Source organism: Erythrolamprus reginae, chromosome 2, assembly GCF_031021105.1.
Source record: "Erythrolamprus reginae isolate rEryReg1 chromosome 2, rEryReg1.hap1, whole genome shotgun sequence".
NCBI lineage: Eukaryota > Metazoa > Chordata > Lepidosauria > Squamata > Dipsadidae > Erythrolamprus > Erythrolamprus reginae.
Genome location: NC_091951.1, coordinates 319,659,061 through 319,680,487, shown reverse-complemented (window position 1 = coordinate 319,680,487; position 21,427 = coordinate 319,659,061). Strand labels below are relative to the sequence as shown.

General features: G+C 40.0%; 1 protein-coding gene across 2 annotated transcripts in view; it reads left to right on the top strand.

Moving 5' to 3' along the window:
- The window catches only part of CWC27 (CWC27 spliceosome associated cyclophilin), a 132,518-nt gene that overhangs the window by 95,748 nt on the left and 15,343 nt on the right, over positions 1–21,427 (top strand). The gene's annotated exons all lie outside the window — the stretch shown is intronic.

The window sequence follows — 21,427 nt, the reverse complement described above, 5'->3', positions numbered from 1 at the left end:
TTCTGAAAATGCTCCCAAGAAAACAGGAGTTAAAGGTAGCACACATACACACACACACATAAAAAACCCACTACAGTAACAATAGCACCTCCCTCCCCTCCAGGTATAATTGTGTGTATCAGACCATGGTTTATTTTCAAGAATATAGTAAGCCTAAAAGAAGACAGGGAATATTTTTCTGTTTGAATTATAGGAAATTCTATGGGAGTCGGGAGTGCTTCCTATCAGTGGGTGAGATCATTGCTTTTTATACTGTTAGTTTCTTTTTTAAAAAACAAATCTCCCTTCACAAACCAGCCATTCTCCATCGTGGGAGGAGCCAGCATTCAGTATGGATTGTCCTCGTCCACTCAGAATAAGGACCGAGTCTGTTACTTTTTGCCAGATCTGCCCTCCTAGGACTCAGCTTCGATTCGGTCCTCAGACTAGAGGGACGTGACTGTCTTTTCTCCCTTCCTGAATACTGGCTTTTCAAGCCATAGCTGACTGATTGGTCATTGGACTTGTGATTTTTTCCCCATAGGTTTATCTCGGATTTGAAAGACTGTCAGTGTAAGCGCCTTTCCATCTGAGCACTCGGCAGTAGAGCCTCGGCTTTTGTAAGGCGCACGTTCATGCTTCCTGTTTTGGCATTGACCATCAAGGGCTTGCCCTGGTTTGCCATTGAAGCTGCATGCTCCGAGAGCTACTGGATGGCTGTAAGGACTTTCGGGGGTTGGATGGCGTAGGAGGCTCCCAGCTGAGTGCCATAGGGCAACAAGGCATGTTGACTGTTTTACCATGCAACAGGGCCTATCAACATGCCTGCAGTCTTTAGATGGGCTGTTACTGGTGGACTCAGAGCAGGCTCACCACAGACCTGGGCTTAGTGCCAAGCAGCAAAGTCCTGACTATTACTCAGATGTCTTGGAGGAGGACACTGGTGAGCCCTTGGTGGACTTGGACCAAGGCGATTACGAGCTGTCAAAGGACAAAGAGATGCCCCATGACAGGTTTTGAATGCTCTTTTTCCCCCAGAGCTCTTCAAGTCCTTACTTTACAAGGCTTGCTCTGCAGCGGGTCTAGATCCTGCACCTTCTCCCACAGCCTCGGGTTCTTAACAATTGTACCCGTTATTCACAGAGGTCATGCCAGATGTGGACGTCCTTCCAGCCCCACAGTTATTCCTGGAAAACATCAAGCATCAATGGTCGGCCCTGGCTTCTGGGCCTAAGCCATCTTCACTTGACCGTAAGCATTTTAATATGGGCTCTGAGTTGGCCTCCCTTCTCACAGTCGACACTCCGGTGGTGGCCCTGCATATACTGACCCACCATGCTAGGCGAATCAGAAGAGTTGTTGCAGCCTGAAGACAAAAGAACTGAACAGGCGCTTATTAAAGCTCACCAGGCGGCTGCCTGGGTGGTGAAAGCATCTACGTCCACTTCTTTCTTCGCTTGCTCTTCATTGGTTTGGCTGCGACTCATCCAGGAACAGATTCCGGCTTCCAACACATTGGTGCAACAGGACCTCAATAAAGTCTTGGAGGTCAGTTCCTGCATACTCCTCATTTGTTGGACTGGTGTTGTTACTGTGGTTGATTTTCTCCTTGGACTGACTTTTTACATGGCGGTCTTCACTTTGTTGACTGGATTTAGAAAGAGGAGCCCACCTATTGTTGACTGTTTCCAGTCAGTAGACACATCATGTCTGCTTCTTCGGTCCTAGGAGGATGGATCTGGCAAAAAGTAACAAACTCTGTTCTTATTCTGAGTGGACAAGGACAACCCATCCTGAACACAGGCTTCACCTGATGAGAAATGGCGTGTCAGGTAGCACCAATGCCCCTTTAGTCAGTTCTCTTTCCGGCTTTTTTTTTTTGCTGATTTCTGAGCCAGTGCACAAGAGGAAGAAGAAAAAAGACAAAGCAAGGATTCTTACCATGGGTCCATTCATTTAGCAACATATTGATCCTAAGGCTTAATCTATAAAGCCCTTCATGGCATCGGACCAGAATATCTCCGGGACCGCCTTCTGCCGCACGAATCCCAGCGACCGATTAGGTCCCACAGAGTTGGCCTTCTCCGGATCCCGTCGACTAAACAATGTAGTTTGGTGGGTCCCAGGGGAAGAGCCTTCTCTGTGGCGGCCCCGACTCTCTGGAACCAGCTCCCCCCTGGAGATTAGAACTGCCCCCACCCTCCTTGCCTTTCGTAAACTCCTTAAAACCCACCTCTGTCGTCAGGCATGGGGGAACTGATATAACTTCCCCAAGCCTATATTGTTTATGTATGGTATGTTGTGTGCATGTTTTTTAAAATTATGGGGTTTTAGTTTTAACTATTAGATTTGTATTCTACATTGTTTTTTCTATTACTGTTGTGAGCCGCCCCGAGTCTACGGAGAGGGGCGGCATACAAATTTAATAAATAAATAAATAAGGAAGGAAGGAAGGAAGGAAGGAAGGAAGGAAGGAAGGAAGGCGGAAGGTCTTAAGCATAAAACGTATCAGGAAAGACTTAATGAACTCAATCTGTATAGTCTGGAGGACAGAAGGAAAAGGGGGGGGGACATGATTGAAACATTTAAATATGTTAAAGGGTTAAATAAGGTCCAGGAGGGAAGTGTTTTTAATAGGAAAGTGAACACAAGAACAAGGGGACACAATCCGAAGTTAGTTGGGGGAAAGATCAAAAGCAACATGAGAAAATATTATTTTGCTGAAAGAGTAGTAGATCCTTGGAACAAACTTCCAGCAGACGTGGTTGGTAAATCCACAGTAACTGAATTTAAACATGCCTGGGATAAACATAGATCCATTGTAAGATAAAATACAGAAAATAGTATAAGGGCAGACTAGATGGACCATGAGGTTTTTTTCTGCCGTCAGACTTCTATTATTCTATGTTTCGAAATAAATAATCAGAGTTAGCCTACTGTTGAGAACACACACACAAATAAAAGTTTGTTTTGCATAGTTTAGATTAAGTCGCTTCAGGATTGTGTCTTTTGGAATTTCACTAACCTAAAAACTCTAACAAGCATGAAGAATTTTTTGGTTGCGAGATTGGTTTGGGAAGAAAAAAAAATATTTTTGGATTCAAATTGTTTTTTCCCCCTCTTCAGTGCCCTTCACTAGGTTGAGTAGCTGGATCCAATTGTGGCAACTTCGAAGGAATTTTTAGTTTAGACTTCCAACCCACTCCTCAAAAACTACAGCAGTGTGCTTTGAGATGATTTACTGAAAGAGTATGTGTGTGAGAGAGAGAGAGAGGGAGAGAGAGAGAGAAGGGGGAAGCAGGCATAAATTATATGATTGTAAACCATTTTGTAGGGTATGGTTGCTGCTTTTATGGAAAGTGAAATCAAGCCAGCAGTCTTTGCACAACTGTCAGGGTATGTTATCTGAAATAAAATGATTGGCTGTAAGACATTCTTTTGTGTCCACACGAGTGGCCACACATTGAGGTATAATTTTCATTCTCTGTCAAGATAGAAGCCATTACCAATTTGTTATATTTTCTTTTATTTGGCAATCTCTTTCTGCATTTTTTGGCTGAATTTGTCCTGTTGGCATAGAATACAGCAGACATTTGGGTACTTTTCAGACGTATTTGACTTCTCTGTGCAAAAACATTTTTTAAAAATATTACAACTCTACTGTAAACAGTGTGTATGGTGTTTGATAATTACTACCAGACATGACTATTTTACAAGGCATTTGAGGAAGCATTGTTAAAAGATCTAAAGCAACTTTGATAGGGTAGAGTTTCATTCTAAAGCTTAAAATCACTTATTGGGACATAAAGCTCAACAGTTGCTTCTGTCTGCTTCATGGTGCCCTTGTCTCCTTATAACAGCTATACAATGTAAAACGCATATAAAACACAGGTTATAAATGCCAATGTGACATTTGCAGGATTGTTGATGGAGCCCTATGAAAACCTATATGACACATCTGGATTTGGCTACATGACACATCTGGATTTGGCACAGCAATGGCATTTGCACCACTTATTCAGCATTTCTTGGCACTGGCTGACACTCAAGTGTCTAATGCTGATAAACAGCAGCTAGTTTCATGACCATTACTAACAAGGTGCTTCTGACATCTTTGGGTTTCTTTGGTTTTTTTTTTTTATGTGTATAGCTTCAGTTATCCTCCTTTAAGGTAGAGAGTTGCTTAATTTCTCAAAGAATTTTTAATGAAGGCATTTGCTCATTCACTGCTGCTGAGCACATTTCCTGAAGGGGTATTGATTTAAGAGCATTACATGTAGATACGGGACCTTGGAATCCTAGTGGATGATCACTTAAACATGAGCCAGCAATGTGCAGCAACATCCAAAAAAGATAATGTGATCTGTGGCTGTGTAAACAGAGGCATAGAATCAAAATCATATGAAGTACTATCACCACTTTATAAATCCTTAGTAAGACAACACCTGGTATACTCCAGTTTTGGTCACCACATTACAAACAAGATGTAGAGATTTTGGAAGGGAAAGTGCAAAGAAGATGATTAAAGACCCGGAGACAAAAACGTACAAAGAGCAGTTGCAGGAATTGGATATGGCTAGTCTAGAGAAAAGAAGGACTAGGGATGACATGGTAGCAGTATTCCAGTATTTGACCACTGTTCTGCCAGACTGTCTGGTAGGAGCCTCCCAAAAATTCAAAGGTACAAATTTCAGACACACACACATTTGAAAATTCAAAACAATGTTCTTTATCACAAAATTCAAAATAAACTAAGCACTCTTTTTGTATTGCAAAGAGCATTCATCCCAAAACAACCTGGTAGTTTGTACAAGTCCCTTATCAGTTCGTAAGTACTTAGCTTGCAGCTGTGAAGAAAGTCACAGCCCTTCTTCTTCCACGAAGTGAAACACACTTTGCTCTGCTTTGGTTTCAAAGTGGTGGAAAGTCAACAAACAAAGGCCGGAGTCAGCAAGACATTCATGAAACACAACAATCAGATAATTCTCCACAACGGCCAAACTCACACGCTGCTATTTATAGCAGCAGCACTAATTACAGCAGCCCCACCCAACCACAGGTGGCCTCATTTTCTCTTGTAATAATCCTTTAGTTGTTGCTTCCTATGCATCACTCTATGCATGCGTGGATGTGTCATTAATTCTTGTTCAGAATCCAGAGATGATACAGATGATTGATCTCCTCCTGGGCTGTCTGCCAAACTCTCCTCCTCCCTATCACTCAGGCCTCCTTGGTCAGAGGAGACTTCGTCGGCAGATTCCACTGGGAGCAAAACAGACCTGCAGCATGTGGATGTCTCCCCCACATCCACCTGCACATTCCTTGGGGCAGGAGCTGGGCCAGAACTAACCACAACAACCACAAAGAAGGGGTCAATTTATTTTCCAAAGCACCAGAAGGCAAGACAAGAAACAGTGGATAGAAACTGATCAAGGAAAGAAGCTACTCATCAAGGAGAGAACTACACGTTTTGACAAATAAATAAACAAAATAAAATAAACTTGGGATTAATGAGAAACCTCCTAACAGAGGAGAACTGGAGCAGCTTCCTTCAGACATTTTGGGTGCTGGAAGTTTTTAAGAAAACACTGGACAGCTACCTATCTGAAGTGATATAAAGCAGTGATGATGAACCTTTTTGGCACTGAGTGCCCAAACTGGAACACATGTGTGCATGTGCGCGCAGAAGTGCCAGAAACCCAAACACCAGCTTACTGCCACACATGGGTTTGGCAGAAACCAGAACAGCAGCTGGTAATAGTGCATGTGCCCACAGAGAGGGCTTTGCGTGCCACTGCTGGCATGCGTGCCATACATTTGCCATCATGGGTATAGAGCAGTGATGGCGAACCTTTATTTCCTTGGGTGCTGAAAGAGTGTGGGCATGCACTATCGCGCATGGGCGAGTGCCCATACCCATAGTTCAGTGCTTAGGGAGGGCAAAAACAGCTTCCCTTACCCTCCCAAAGGCACTCTGGAGGCTGGAAACGGCCTGTTCCCCAACTTCCAGTGAGCCCAGTAGGCTCGTGTTTCGCCTTCACCAGGCTCCAACGACTTCTCTGGAACCAGGGGAGGGTAAAAACACCCTCCCCAAATCACCTAAAAGCCAAATACGCCCTCCCAGAGCCTCTTTGTGAGCCAAAAATCAGCTGGCTGGCACACACAAATGCATGCGGAAGCTGAGCTAGGCAACAGCTCGCATGCCAGCAGATGTAGCTCTGCGTGCCACCTGTGGTACCCATGCCATAGGTTCACCATCACTGGTATAGAGTCTCCTGCTTGAGCATGGGTTTGAACTAGAAAATCTCCTTCTGGCTCTATTCTGATTGGTTGTATGATGCCAGTGATACAAGATGCAGGAGAAAGTGCACAAGACTAAACGGCTTCCTGCTTCATATTTGTTTTATCTTAATTGTGGAAAGACTGAGAGCCATGTCTTTCCTTTTTAGGAAAAAAACTATTGCAATTCTGAATTGTTACGCATGTTGCAAGGCTTATCCCTTGATTATGTCCAACACAAGAGACCTGAATTTGTACAGCTAAGCTCTGCCTCTGATCAGACTTCCTTAATACATTCTGTGGAATCAAATCACAATCCAGGAATACCATTAAGAGGTGATAAGATTTCCAGTCCAGATATTGGTGTTACTAGAAACAGAAGTGGGGAAAAATTAGCCTCCAATAGTCTCCATAAGCATTTATAATATCACTGCTGACTAACCATGCCAATAGTATATTTCAGTGTCTGCCCTTCAGGGTAGGTCAAAACAGGAAATGGGGTGTATAAAAAAATACCAGGACCCTGTGGATACAGGCTACAGTAACAGAATCACGAAAGCCTGACATGGTTTTCCTTCCCTCTCTCTTATACCAGGGAGTTAAAATGGAATGACTTTAGTGTACTCTCCTCCTTTCAAGCTTAAATCTTGCTTTGCAAATTGTTGCATTATTTTTCCAAAATCCTGTGGATTCATCTTGTATCAACAGTGACCTCAGAAGGAAAATAGAACCCACATACATGTACATCCCTGCCTCTCACTATTATCAAATAGGTTTTGCACATATTCACAATGCTAAGTCAGGACTTTGAGCCACGTTTGTTAAAGAAACCATGAAGACCTGATTGGTATGCAAGGCCAAGGCAGCATAGACAAGGTCATACATCACAATATGCTCAAAAGAAGCAGCATTTGGCTTAGTTCAATGGATGAACCCAGTCACTGTGTATATGTGTATCTGAGATAAAGAGGGGGTAGGGGAAAGATATGTGGGACCCTGTTTGCATGTCAGTTTTCACATCAAATCAGACTTCTTCTGGGATATGAGCTGGGGCAAAAAGACATGCCTTGGTAGCTTCAGATTCCTGTTTCTGCTTTTGTCTATATTTAGCAGAACTATATAACTATAAAGAATTTAGAAATTTTACACAGCAGAAAGGTCCATATTTAACATACTCCAGATTGGCAAAATAAGATTGGCAATTGTCTGGTATATGGAATGAGAATGTACAGTGTTCCCTCGATTTTTATGGGGGATGCGTTCCGAGACCGCCCACAAAAGTTGAATTTCCGCGAAGTAGAGATGCGGAAGTAAATACACCACTTTTGGCTATGAACAGTATCACAAGCCTTCCCGTAACACTTTAAACCCCTAAATTACCATTTCCCATTCCCTTAACAACCATTTACTCACCGTTATTACTGGTACTCACCATTGAATAAGACACTTAGTGATCCTGATATTTATAAACATAATTATTTATTAACAATAATAATTTTTTTGTTATTTATTTGCAAAAATTATTAGTTTGGTGATGACGTATGATGTCATAGGGCGGGAAAAACCATGGTATAGAAAAAAAACGCAAAGTATTTTTTAATTAATTTTTTTTAAAAACCGTGGTATAGGCTATTCGCGAAGTTCAAACCCGCAAAAATCGAGGGAACACCGTATATATATTTGTTTTAAGTTGCAAGCGAAGGTATATTTGTTAATCCAAAATATCCTCATTTGCTAGTTTGAGGCTCATAAGATGAAGAATGTTGGGAAATTTTTCACAATAAATGAAACAAGAACATCATGCAACAAGAAATGAATATTGGTTTTTTCTTCTTTCTGCATTGTAGGGCGAGAACCCACCTTTTAACCAGCATATTTTCACCTCAATTTGGCAGCTTCACGCAATTGATTTAGTTCTTGTCTGCTAGATGATTGAACATTTTTGATTATGAGGATTTAAATTTCTGTTTGGATCAAGATTAAGTTAGTTTGAGAGACTGTTATATAAACATATTCCACTCTGGAAGTGATTAAGCCAGGAGTTATAAAACCATGCACAACTTGATGTTTAAAAGCATTTTCTGGCTTTTCTCATAGTGCATAGTATCAAGTTGTTCAAATATCTGCATTCCAAATTTAGATGTGCTTGATTGTTGAACATATCCTAAATCATTTACATGCTAAACAACCTGCTGCTGATTAGAATACAATTTTCCAAGAGTTCACAAATGCTCTTATAATTACGAAGTAAATTTTTAAAAGCTTGCCTTCATATTGTATTGTCAACTTTGATAGTAACTTTGTCGGAGAGTGTCAAATGGAGAGTATTGTTTCTCACTTGAAACTTCAAAACATAAGGCATGACTTGCAATAAAACAAGTGGCTCCATTACTCAAGCAATTAGTACATTGACATTTTTTATTTTGATCTCCCTAGCATACAGCACTCACAAAATAAGGTTTTAATTTCTTTTATTATTTTATAAAAAGGGGTTTTTTATTTTTATGCACAAATAAACATGCAATACATAATTAATCCATCAGTGCATCATCTAAGCCAGTGATGGCCAACTTATGGCACGGGTGCCACAGGTGGCACATGGAGCCATATCTGTTGGGATACGAGCCATTGCCTTAGCTCAGCTCCAGTGTACATGTGTATGCCAGCCACCTGTTTTTTGGCTCACACAGAGGCTCTGGGAGGGAATTTTTTGCTTCCAGAGAGCCTCCGACGAAATGGGGGAGGTCGTTTTTACCCTCCCCCAGCTCCAGGGAAGCCTTTGGAGCCTGGGGAGCATAGTTCCCTCTAAGCTGAGCAGTGAGCAATCGCTCACTTAACAATCATCATCAACTCAGAGTTTTCCAAACCTGCCCAGAAGCCGAGAGGGAAAGAGTGAGAGGGAAGGAGAGAGAGAGGAAGAGAGAGAAACAGATAGAAAAAAGAGAGGAAGGAAAAGAGAAAGAAAAAGAATGGGAGTAAGGAAGAGAGAAAGAAAATCAAAATCTAGTTTGAAACTAGCTCAACTATTTAAGTGGCATTTTGATATTGATAGAGTTGCCCTATTATGAGCTCACTGTTATAGACACACAGTACAGTATTTTATTTTGAAATTCTCTGAGGCAAAACAGGGTGGGTTTTTTGTTTGTTTGTTTGTTTGTTTATTTATTTATTATTTCTGTGCCGCCCAGTCCCGAAGGGACTGCCGCTCAGACACTATACTTTTCCGCCCACCCCCCAAAAAAATTAGAGGGAACACTGCTGGGGAGGGTGAAACGTGAGCCTACTGGGCCCACCAGAAGTTGGAAAACAGGCTGTTTCTGGCCTCCGAGGGGGGAGCTGTTTTCGCCCTCCCCAGGCATTGAACTATGGGTGTGGGTACATGCTGTTTCGGCACCCAAGGAAAAAAAGGTTCGCCATCACTGATCTAAGATCTTAATTTCTTAAATGTTTGCCAACCCCAAGCAGTCACCCAGGATCTGTAGGAAAGGTCCTTTCTTATGTGGCATACCATTGTAAGTATAGCAATTAAACAATATATCACAAGTCAATTATTCAAAATGAAAGAATTTCTTAGCTTTAGAAATCAAATGCAATGGTGTGTCCAATAAAAAGCTGAATAACGTGTCACTTCAAATTATAACATCTAACATTGTTTCAAAAGGACTCCTTCAGGCCTAAAGGGTAGAAAAAGCCGGATTAGCCACCACTGTTGTCAAAGAAATGCATTTTTAATGGGCTCGGGGGATTATACCATGTGTCAGGGTAATGATGACCAGCTTCTGTAATACTATAATGCTGTAATGATGATGCAGTGGTGCAAATTACAGGGTTCGGCAGGGTTATTTGACTGTTATCACTTTAATAATCTGTATTATAAGAAAGGCCCTTTGGGGGCATATCTCTGTCTCTGTTCTTCCCTGCTGTAGATGCTGATTGATTGATTGACCTTTGCCTAGTATGTGTATGTATATTCTTTTATAGAGATAAACCGCTATTTATTATTATTTTATTTTATTTTGTGATATTTATATGCCGCCCCACTCCGGCAGGACTCTGGGTGGCTTACAATAATCACAAAGCTCTGTTTGATATTATGACTCCTGGGTTGTCTCACATAATCACACTGTGCACACTCTTGACACCATGGTTTATTCTTTTCAGATTCTCTGGCTGGTTCTCAGGCCTCACTTATACAATGCATTAATTGCACTAATGTCTATGTGAATTTTGTATGTCTGACTTCTAGAGGTTGTTAAGTCAGCTTGCTACCTGTACAAGTCGGACTTACCTAACCTACCTGGACATTAGTGCAACTTCATATTATATAAGTCAGGGGTGTCAAACTCAATTTCATTGAGGGCCACATTAGGGTTGAGTTTGACCTCCAGGGGCAGGGGTGGATGTGGCCAAATCAATGTGACTCAGGTTGTGGGCATCTGTGGTGACCCAGGTACTTTGCCAGAGAAAACAGACTCCCGTGCTCCGTTTTCGGCTGACACAGCCTCCTGCAACACTCCATTTTTGCCGGCAGAGGGTTGCAGGAGACCATGGCTGCCGAAAATGGAGTTCAGGAGCCCAATTTCGCTGGCAGAACACCACATTCCAGTCCGTCGCTGTTTCCAGGGCAGCCCGCAGGCCAGATCTAAGTGTTCTGTGGACTGGATTCGGGCCCCAGGCCTTGAGTTTGACACCACAGATATAAATGGTTCATTTAGGGATCAAAGTTTTCACGGCCCTGAAAAAAATGACTGACGACCATTTTCACACTTATGACTGTTGCAGCATCCCCATGATCGAAATTCAGTCACTTGACAACTCATTCATATTTATGATGGTCACGGAGTCATGTGGTCAGCTTTTGCAACCTTCTGACAAGCAAAGACAATGGGGAAGTCAGATTGACTTGACAACCATGTTACTAACGTAACAACTGCAGTGATTCACTTAACAGTTGTGGCAAGAAAGGTCATAAAATGGAGCAGAACTTTATCATTTAGTAATGAGCCGGGGTGGCACAGCAGGTAGAGTGCTGTACTGCAGGCCACTGAAGCTGACTTGTAGATCTGTAGGTCAGCGGTTCAAATCTCATCACCGGCTCAGGGTTAACTCAGCCATCCATCCTTTCGAGGTGGGTAAAATGAGGACCCGGATTGTGGGGGCAATAGCCTAGCTCTGTTTAAAAAGTGCTATTGCTAACATGTTGTAAGCCGCCCTGAGTCTAAGGAGACGGGCGGCATAAAAATTGAATGAATGAATGAATAAATAAATAAATAAATATAATTTTTGGGCTAAATTGTGGTTGTAAGTTGAAGACTACCTGTATTTGTATTGCTTGCTTTCATATCACTCCAGCAGAGATAAAGTTTGGCTGAGACAAGTGCTTTAAAAAAAGTAGAATACTATGAGCCATAATTAAAACTATAGCTCCAAAATAATTATAACAGCACATCTGTATCAAATTTATATATGTTGCAATCATGAGACTCTGCAGTTTATAGTAATTAAGTATATACATTAAACATCTACTATAGGAATAAAATCATAAAATGGAATTCAAAACGTGCTACTCACTACTCACCATACCATTAACACCATGATTTGGGATATTACCAATATTTTTTTTTCTTGAAGCAGAACATAAAATGAGTTTTCCAGCTTCTTTAAAACTCTTATGGCCTTTTCCTCTTGTAAATAACCGACAAAACAAAAACAACTCATCATAAACTCTCTGACTCTGAATTTTATTTCGGGTTTTTTAAAATACTTTTGGGCCTTGTTGGCTGAGCCTGGATAATACCGTGCCTGACTGGCCAAACAGTGGGAAAGTGTATAATTTGTGTTCTGAAACAAAAGCTCAGACCTTATGCAACTTTGTAGAAATATGCTGATAATGTGCCCAAGTCTGAGGATAGTACTGTAGTTTTAATATGAAGTAATGTGATACTTAAGAGCTCCTATAGAGATATTTTGTAATCAGTTTTTGATGATTGGGGTGACAAATACATCCTTATGTTATTCTTTTCCAAAATGCCAAATTGTAACATTGTGCATGTTTTAATATACAATATATATGTTTATAAGCTTTCCTTGTACTTGTCTTGTTACTGTTGAAAAATGCATAAAAAATAGAATGAAGCTCAAAGATCATAGGAATATAGTTTTTGCAACGCACTTGTCTGTAGATTTAACCTGTTAGTGTTTCCTGTATTTTAGATCAATTGCAATGGAAAAATCCTTATTATTCACTTGTGATTTCTTAAAATGGAAGCCAAACTTAGACTAAAGTTATATTGCTCTTGTAATAATATACAAAGTTAATTAATCAGCTACATTTCTACATGAACACAATAGTTTATTAAACTCACTAATTCACTTTATTTGAATTTAATCATAGGAACAAATCTGACTATTTCTATAATTAAGTTTATTTTCCCCCCTTTCCTATAGACTAAACATAGCCAGATCTTTTATCTTTGCCTTATAAGTCTAGGATTCTAAATCTTGTGTCCACTCAGTTCAATCTTCTACATTTTATAAATTTTCCTTTACATATTCAAAATCCTCAAGTATGTGTAGTTATTAATAGGTTGGAACAGAGTAACGGTTTTAATCATACATTTTATATTGCTCTATCTGGTCAGGCTTTCTCTTTTAAAATATTTACTTAAAACATTATTATACTGTTTTTCAGTATATCTGGTTTCAAAATGGTATACTATAAAAAGCAAATATAATTTTGTATGAAAAGCCCCAAGCTCCTTTAGTTAAACTATTAAAACCACTTAAAATTCGCAGATCAATAAAATATCTTATGATTGCATTCTATCACAATGAGGGCTTCTTGTTGTTGGAGTTTTTAAAATAATTATTATAGCAAAAGTTAATTACCGGTACTACTATCACCTGCTTATAATTTTTTAATGTGATTAAATCTCATCAATTCATCACGGACAGTTATTGCTCAGGAATAATGAAAGTGTAGAGCAGCCTAGATAGCTCCACTTTACCATCCCTACTCTAGGCCAGAGGTCTCCAACCTTGGCAACTTGAAGCCTGGTGGATTTTAACTCCCAGAATTCTCCAACCAGCTTTGTCGAAATCCTCCTGGCTTCAAGCTGCCAAAGTTGGAGACCCCTGCTTTAGGCCAATCTTCCAGAGGAGCAATTTCACTCGTCTCTTGTGCATTATGCCTTTAATATTATTGGCTGGAATATTAACATGTGCAATAAGTAGCTTTCAGTACCACAATTCCAGTACAACGATGTCTGCTCTAAGAGGCAAATTGTTCTCCCAGAGAGAGAAACAGACATAGAATGTTGCATAACATGGAGCTCTTCTGCCAGAGCTGTAATTTTTAGTGTTACAATACATTTCATCAGTCAGAAAAAAGAGTTGTTTTTCTTGCATTTTGCTCAATCTGTGTTTGTTTTTTTTAAATGGATTTTAAAATAGATTTTTAAAGAAATCTATCTTTTTTATATTATAGTTGTTTATTAGGTGGCAAAGGTGAAACATTACAGACATCATCTATAATTGGGATAGTGATGATGATAATAATAACAACAACATTAATAATAATAATAATAATAATAATATATTAGATTTGTATGCTGCCCCTCTCCGAGAACTCGGGGTGGCTCACAACAATAATAACAAAGTACAAATCCAATATCTAAAAACACAATTTAAAAATCCTTATTAATAAAATAATCACACAACTCAATCAAACCATACATAAAGCAGTAGTTAGGGGAGGTGTCAATTTCCCCATTCCTGGCAGCAAAGGTGAGTTTTCAACAACTTATGAAAAGCAAGGAGGGTGGGGGTCGTTTTGATCTCCATGGGGAGTTGGTTCCAGAGGGTTGGGGCCGCCACAGAGAAGGCTCTTCCCCTGGGTCCCGCCAGACGACATTGCTTAGTTGACGGAACCCAATGATGGCAAACCTATGGCACGTATGCCACAGGTGGCAGGCCAGAGCCATATCTAAGGGCAGTTGCCCTATGTCAGCTGATATGGCCAGCTGATATTTGGCATTCTGGAGTGGGGGAGAGGCTGTTTTTACCTCTCCAGGCTTCAGGAAAGCCTCCCAATCCTATGCATGGTGAGAAACAGACCCAATGGGCCTACCAGAAGTTCAAAAACAAACAAATGGCACGTGCATATGTGATAGCACATGCCTTCCGAAAAACACATCTTTGCCGCCAGGCCCGGGGACATTAGACCTTCCCCCTGACCAACGAATGTCGTTAGTGTGATTATTGAATGAATGCAAATGAATGCTTTAAGTTAGAATTTTTAAGAATCTTTTTAGTATATTAATTGGATAAACTGTATTGTTATGTTTTTGGTATATGCTATGAGCCTCCCCAAGTCCACGGAGAGGGGCGGCATACAAGTCCAATTAAATAAATAAATAAAATGTGTGTCCACACCCATAAGGCAGCCCCCCCCCCCTTGTTCAGACTGTTCAGAGTTCTTGGGCCAGTGAAACAGCATAGCTAGGGTATTAGACTAATTGAATTATTGACCTACTCCAGTCTAACATCCCTGTATCTTATAAGACGTGCTTTCTAACTCTGTGTACATCATTCTGATGTCTGGGATGACATCTGGCCTTCCCATTATCATGTCTCATATCCATTTGCACTACTGGTATGTACTTTTGAGAGCACTTGATTAATCTTCTTTATCAAAACATTTGAAGTATGTTTCTGTAGCAGTTTTGGGAAATGTTTTAAATATAGTGTATGTGTGAACTGTTCCTGTAAATGATAGAACAAAGGCATCATGTCTCTGCTTCCCCAGTAGAAATACTGGAAGCATAAATCATAATGGTTTTATATGTCTGTGTCCTGATGCTGTTGCAAAACCCAGTGGCTTTTTTTATGGAGCAGGGTTGTGAGTTCTGATAGCCTGCTTTTTTGTAGACACATTAATAACCCACCAGACAGATTGTTCAGAATGTTTTAAGAGCAAAATGATCAAACTGGGGCCCTTAAAATGGAGTTGGAGGGGGGGAGGTGGAGATCAACCTGTGACAGCAGTTTTACAAAGTACAATGTATATTAGCAACTAGATTTCTGCAAAGAATGAACATTTTGCCTTCAGAATGCTCGAGGAATGGGGTTGCCAATTGTTTATTCCCATTCGTCACTGGGGTTGTAGCACAGTAAATGCGCATCTGTGCACATAAAAAGCACATGCAAATTGAATTAACACTGCTGCACATGGCATTCTGAAGCTTACTCTCAATTTCTATTTCTGAGGATCCAAATTGTTGGGGGCAATATGCTGACTCTGTAAACCGCTTAGAGGAGGCTATAAAGCACTATGGACTGTTATACAAGTCTAAGTCCTATTGCTATTGCTATTAAATAAAGCAATAGCCCTTCTTACTTATAGGCAGAGGAAGGAAAGATGGATTATAGTGAGAGCACATATTCTACCTTTGATCTAGTTTTTTATTTTGCTTCAGGTATAAAAGCATCCCAAATAAAATTTGAAATTTGAATTATCCATGCCTCCATTGTAATTACATTCCATTTTTTTATTAAAACACTGAACTGCAAATACAGTAGAAGTCTTGTATTGTGTATACTGAAGATTAGATTAGATTTATTGGATTTATATGCCGCCCCTCTCCGCAGACTCGGGGCGGCTCACAACAATAGCAAAAAAAACCAACAACAACAGTATATAGTCACAAATCTAATGCCCACCAATCCAATTACAATTTTAAGTTAAGAAATTCATAAAACAATCCCAATATATATAAAAAACAAGCACACAATCAATCAAACAACAAAACAACATGGGCAAGGGGAAGATGTTTCAGTTCCCCCATGCCTTACAGCAGAGGTGGGTTTTAAGGAGTTTACGAAAGGCAAGGAGGGTGGGGGCAATCCTAATCTCAGGGGGGGAGCTGGTTCCAGAGGTTCGGGGCTGCCACAGAGAAGGCTCTTCCCCTGGGTCCTGCCAGACGACATTGTTTCGTCGACGGGACCCGGAGAAGGCCAACTCTGTGGGACCTAACTGGTCGCTGGGATTCGTGCGGCAGAAGGCAGTCCCGAAGATATTCTGGTCCGGTGCCATGAAGGGCTTTATAGGTCATAACCAACACTTTGAATTGTGACCGGAAACTGATCGGCAACCAATGCAGACTGCAGAGTGCTGGAGTAATATGGGCATACTTAGAGAAGCCAATAATTGCTCTCGCAGCTGCATTCTGCACGATCTGAAGTTTCCGAACACTTTTCAAAGGTAGCCCCATGTAGAGAGCATTACAGTAGTCGAGCCTCGAGGTGATGAGGGCATGAGTGACTGTGAGCAATGACTTCCGGTCCAAATAGGGCCGCAACTGGCGCACCAGGCGAACCTGGGCAAACGCCCCCCTCGCCACAGCTGAAAGGTGTTTCTCTAATGTGAGCTGTGGATCGAGGAGGATGCCCAAGTTGCGGACCCTCTCTGAGGGGGTCAATAATTCCCCCCCCCCAGGGTAATGGACGAACAGATAGAATTGTCCTTGGGAGGCAAAACCCACAGCCACTCCGTCTTGTCTGGGTTGAGTTTGAGTTTGTTGACACCCATCCAGGCCCCAACAGCCTCCAGGCACCGGCACATCACTTCCACTGCTTCGTTGACTGGAAGGTCTTGGTTCAAAGTGAATCTAAGCCGGGATGAATTTTGAAGTGCACTGTTACATAAAAATGTTATTACACTATCTGAAAACTTTGATGAAATGTTTTAATACAGACAGAGGTTTTTAAGCAATCCTATCAAAAGAATTTGATAGAAACAAAAAATGTTATTTTTTTTTCCTCAGAAGGTCATTTATGTTTATTGGCATTAGATTATAATTATCATTCAGGATGAAGTTTATAAAAATCCTCCTCATGTCTACTAATTTGTCAAGATTAGAAATAAGGACTTGGTTATGAATACACCATGTATGGCAAAAATAAATATATTTATTATATAAGCAGTATGCATTATGCACACATACACCTTACATACATTCAGGAGAGATTCAAGAAATTACATATCCGCTAGCTCATTGCTTCATAATAATCATTGTTTTTTTTTATTTTATAATATGATTTCATTGAGTTTTTTAACAAAATAAAAGCAATACAAGCATAGAAAAGAAAAAAGACAATGAAGAAAATTGAATAGGTAAGAAAATAGAAAAAGAAATAAATATAAAAGAGAAGGCATAACTTTTGCCTCTTTTGACAGTTAAAAATACATTTATATTTTACTTTCTCTAAAGTAGCATCTTAATTTCCTTCTTCCATAAATCACCCTTTCTAATCATCAAACCCATAAATCACAAGTTCATGGGGTTTTTTCCTTTTTAAGTAAGAAATCCATAAGGGCATACAAATCTAATTAATAATAATAATAATAATAATAATAATAATAATAATAATAATAGTTGATCTTTTTTCAATTAATTTTGCCATCTCTGTTAGTCTATTATCTTCACTGACCACTCCAATTGTGGGTATATCAGAGATTTTCCATTTTTGTACATATAATAGTCTGGCAGCAGATCATATATAAAAATAGTCTTCTGTGGTTCTTTTCTATTGTCTGTCCATTAATTCAACAAGATATGTTCTGGCTTCAGTTGTCTCTTAGTCTTTAAAATTCTTTGGATCATTGTATGTATTTGAACTGAAAAATTTCTGGCTTGTTTACAAGTCCACCAGACATGATAAAATGACCCTTCATTTTATCCCACCAACATAAATTTGAAGTGCCCTCATATAATTGGCTATTTTTTTCTGGAGTTATATAACAACAGTACATCATTTTAGATTATAATATACCATAATGCAAATTTCAGTCCCTTTAATCACAATTGTTGTGATAAACATTAATGTGTTGTTCTCATGGTCTACATCAGTGGTTCTTAACCTTTCTAATGCTGCGACCCCTTAATACAGTTTATCTTGTTGTGGTGACCCCCAACCATAAGTCTAGCGCCAATTCTCCCAACAGAGCTTTGAACTGATTGGCAGGAAGGTCAGAGGGACACCCCCAATGTAAACGCCTGATTAGTCGGATTGTAAAAAAAATGTTCCAAGGCACCAGAATAGAAGCTTTAGTTCCTAACACCATAGGAAATTTGTCTTTCCCCAGGGTCTTAGGCGACCCGTGTGAAATGGTCGTTCAACCCCAAAGGGGTCCTGACCCCTAGGTTGAGAAGCACTGGTCTCCATGGTTGCTTTTGATACTACTGAAAGTCAAATGATGCAGGTCACAGCAAATGATTTTAAAAAATGGTAATATTGACAACTCCAAAGATCACATCAAAACAAAAAGCAAATATAACTAGCCTGCAAGAGAGCATCCCTCCACACACATTGTACCAGGAGAACACTTTCTTGCTCCCATGAGCCTAGTCTTCTCCCTCTAATTCCTATTAATTTTTCCCAGTATAGACCCAACGGGGGAAGGAATTAGAAATCCCTGCATTGGATTTGTCCACATGATTTGCCCTTGTGGGTGTGGGGATGGGAGATGAGCTTTTGACCTGGATGTAAGGGACCTTAAGTTGGAATGAAGCATGTTGAATCTAATTTGGCTCTGTTAATAAATATGTCTCTACGCTAAAGAAATAAGACGTGGAAGTTCATTTATTTTCTCAGACGTCTTAATTGTTCACCTGACAATAGGTTGGGGAAAGGCAGGCAAATCCACTGGTAGGCGTTTAGCAAACAGATTAATACAGAATAGCACGCTTGCCCCTGTTGGCCACTGCTGTCCAAAAGTAGGACTTCCCAGATCTCTCTTGCAGGTTTGATTTCTTTTTTTTTCTTTTTTCTTTTTGAAAAAAGTTTTATTAAGTATCTACATTAAAAATACACAACAAGGGGCAACATATTGACAATATGTACACATAAAACAAGTATGGGAAAAAAGGGAAGGGAAAGGGAGATGAGAGAGAAAGAAAAAGAAAAGAAATAAAGCATCCTGCTTTATACATAACATATTTGGTATCATTATTTACAATGTGCACTACTCAAAGAGTAGTGTAATTTATGTGCAGCTTACGTCTAATTTGCAAAGGAATATCTTCCTTTTAACAATAGTTATATATTTAATACATAAATACAATCTTATAATTTCCTTATTATAATTATAATATCAATCATATATGCTTTTTTTCTTCAATGGTATAATGATGCTATAATTTATTAATATTTATTGATATTAATTAAATTTATTGTCTCTAAATTTGGATTTGGGGTTCCTAATTTCTTTTCATTTTATTTTATTTTATTTTAATTTATTTTTGGCAACCCAGATATACCATCTGTCCCAGCTTTTGTGAAAGTCCTCCATATCCTTATCCTGTAGTTCGTAGGTCAATTTAGTCATTTCCACTACCTGGTATATCTTAGCTATCATGTTATATATCGTTGGTGTGAGTTCCTCTTTCCAGCATTGAGTATATGTAATTCTTGCAGCTGTTGTGGTATTGCAGGTTTGATTTCTACGGCTGAGTTAGTTATGTTGATTTCTATAGCTGAGAATTAGTTATGTTCTAATTGTCATGTGTATGTTTATGCACTCACGTTTACTTTTCTGCTCTTGTATGTGCGTTTGCCTCCTTTTTCTTACAAGGGGACACATTTTAAGAAGCAGTTTCCCAAATGTTGCCATTGCTTCCTGATAGCTCCCCTTTCGCCATTTCTTCCTGCTGGGTCTCATTTTGTTGCAGTTGGCAAGAGTGGTTGCATGCCACTTGACTGCCTCTGTGCACCACCCGTTGAGAAGTATCGTTCTGATACTCTTGGAAGCCTGGAATTTATTTATCCACATTCATTTCTTCAGAATTAAAGAAATATGTAACCTTCTAGAGACCTCATTTAGACCTCAAGAGATTTGTGTGCAAGTTCTCTTTAGTAATTAATTTTGCTGTTTTGAGTTTGGAGGCAGTACATCCATCTTTCTCCCATTGCTCCTGCTAATTAGCCTTTTTATCACAGTTTTGGTTTTCGACCAAAGTCTTTCTCTCTTTCTCTCTCTCTCTCTCTCTCTCTCTCATGTGATTGATTAAGTACTCCCACTACACTTTAAAGTACATTTTAAGATTTGCAGGTCCTGTCTCTGAAGATTATGTTTCCAATCCACCAAGTACTGCCTGTGCAGAATCTTCATTTATTTCAATGAGATTTATTTTAAACAGAGGCTGCTCTCTGCAAAGCATAGGTGGAAGGGGGGAAAAGGGAGAAAGTGCACTCATAGCAGAAGTGCTGTATTACTCAGGCCCTACTCATATCCTAATACAGTGAGGGTGAACCTTTTTTTCCTCGTGTTGTGGTTGGCTCTGGCCCAGCTCCTGCCCCAGGGAATGGAGAGGTGGATGCAGGGGGAAATTCAACATGTCACAGGCCTGTGTTATTGCTGACAGAATCAGTTCAGAGTTTAGTTTCCTTGGACGAAGAAGAAGGTGGGAGTGACTCGGCAGAGGGGGGCTTGGCACACAGCCCAGGCAATCAGTCTCCCTTATCTTCCATTGATTCAGATGATGACATTTTGGACCCACGCAAGCGCAGAATTATGCGTAGAAGAGACCAAATAAGAACATATTACAGGAAATAAGGGAGGCCACCTGCGTTTGGGTGGGGCTCCAGTAATTAGGGCTGCTGCTATAAATAGCAGCATGTGGGTTTGGCCGTTGTGGAAGAATATCTGGTCAGAGCAATGTGTGTGTGTGTGTCTCACTTTGTTGGAAGAAGAAGGGGTGTGAAGTTTCTTCACAGCTGCTAGCTAAGTACTTAATGGCTGCTTAAGGGAAATTGTACAGACTACCCGGTTGTTTTGGGAAGAGTGCTCTTTGCAATACAAAAAGAGTGCTTTGTTTATTTTGAATGTTGTGATAAATAACATTGTTTTGAATTTTCAAACGTGTGTGTGTCTGAAATTTGAAAATTCAAAACAATGTTCTTTATCACAAAATTCAAAATAAACAAAGCACTCTTTTTGTATTGCAAAGAGCACTCTTCCCAAAACAACCGGGTAGTCTGTTCAATTTCCCTTAAGCAGCCATTAAGTACTTAGCTAGCAGCTGTGAAGAAACTTCACACCCCTTCTTCTTCCAACAAAGTGAGACACACACACACACACACACACATTGCTCTGACCAGATATTCTTCC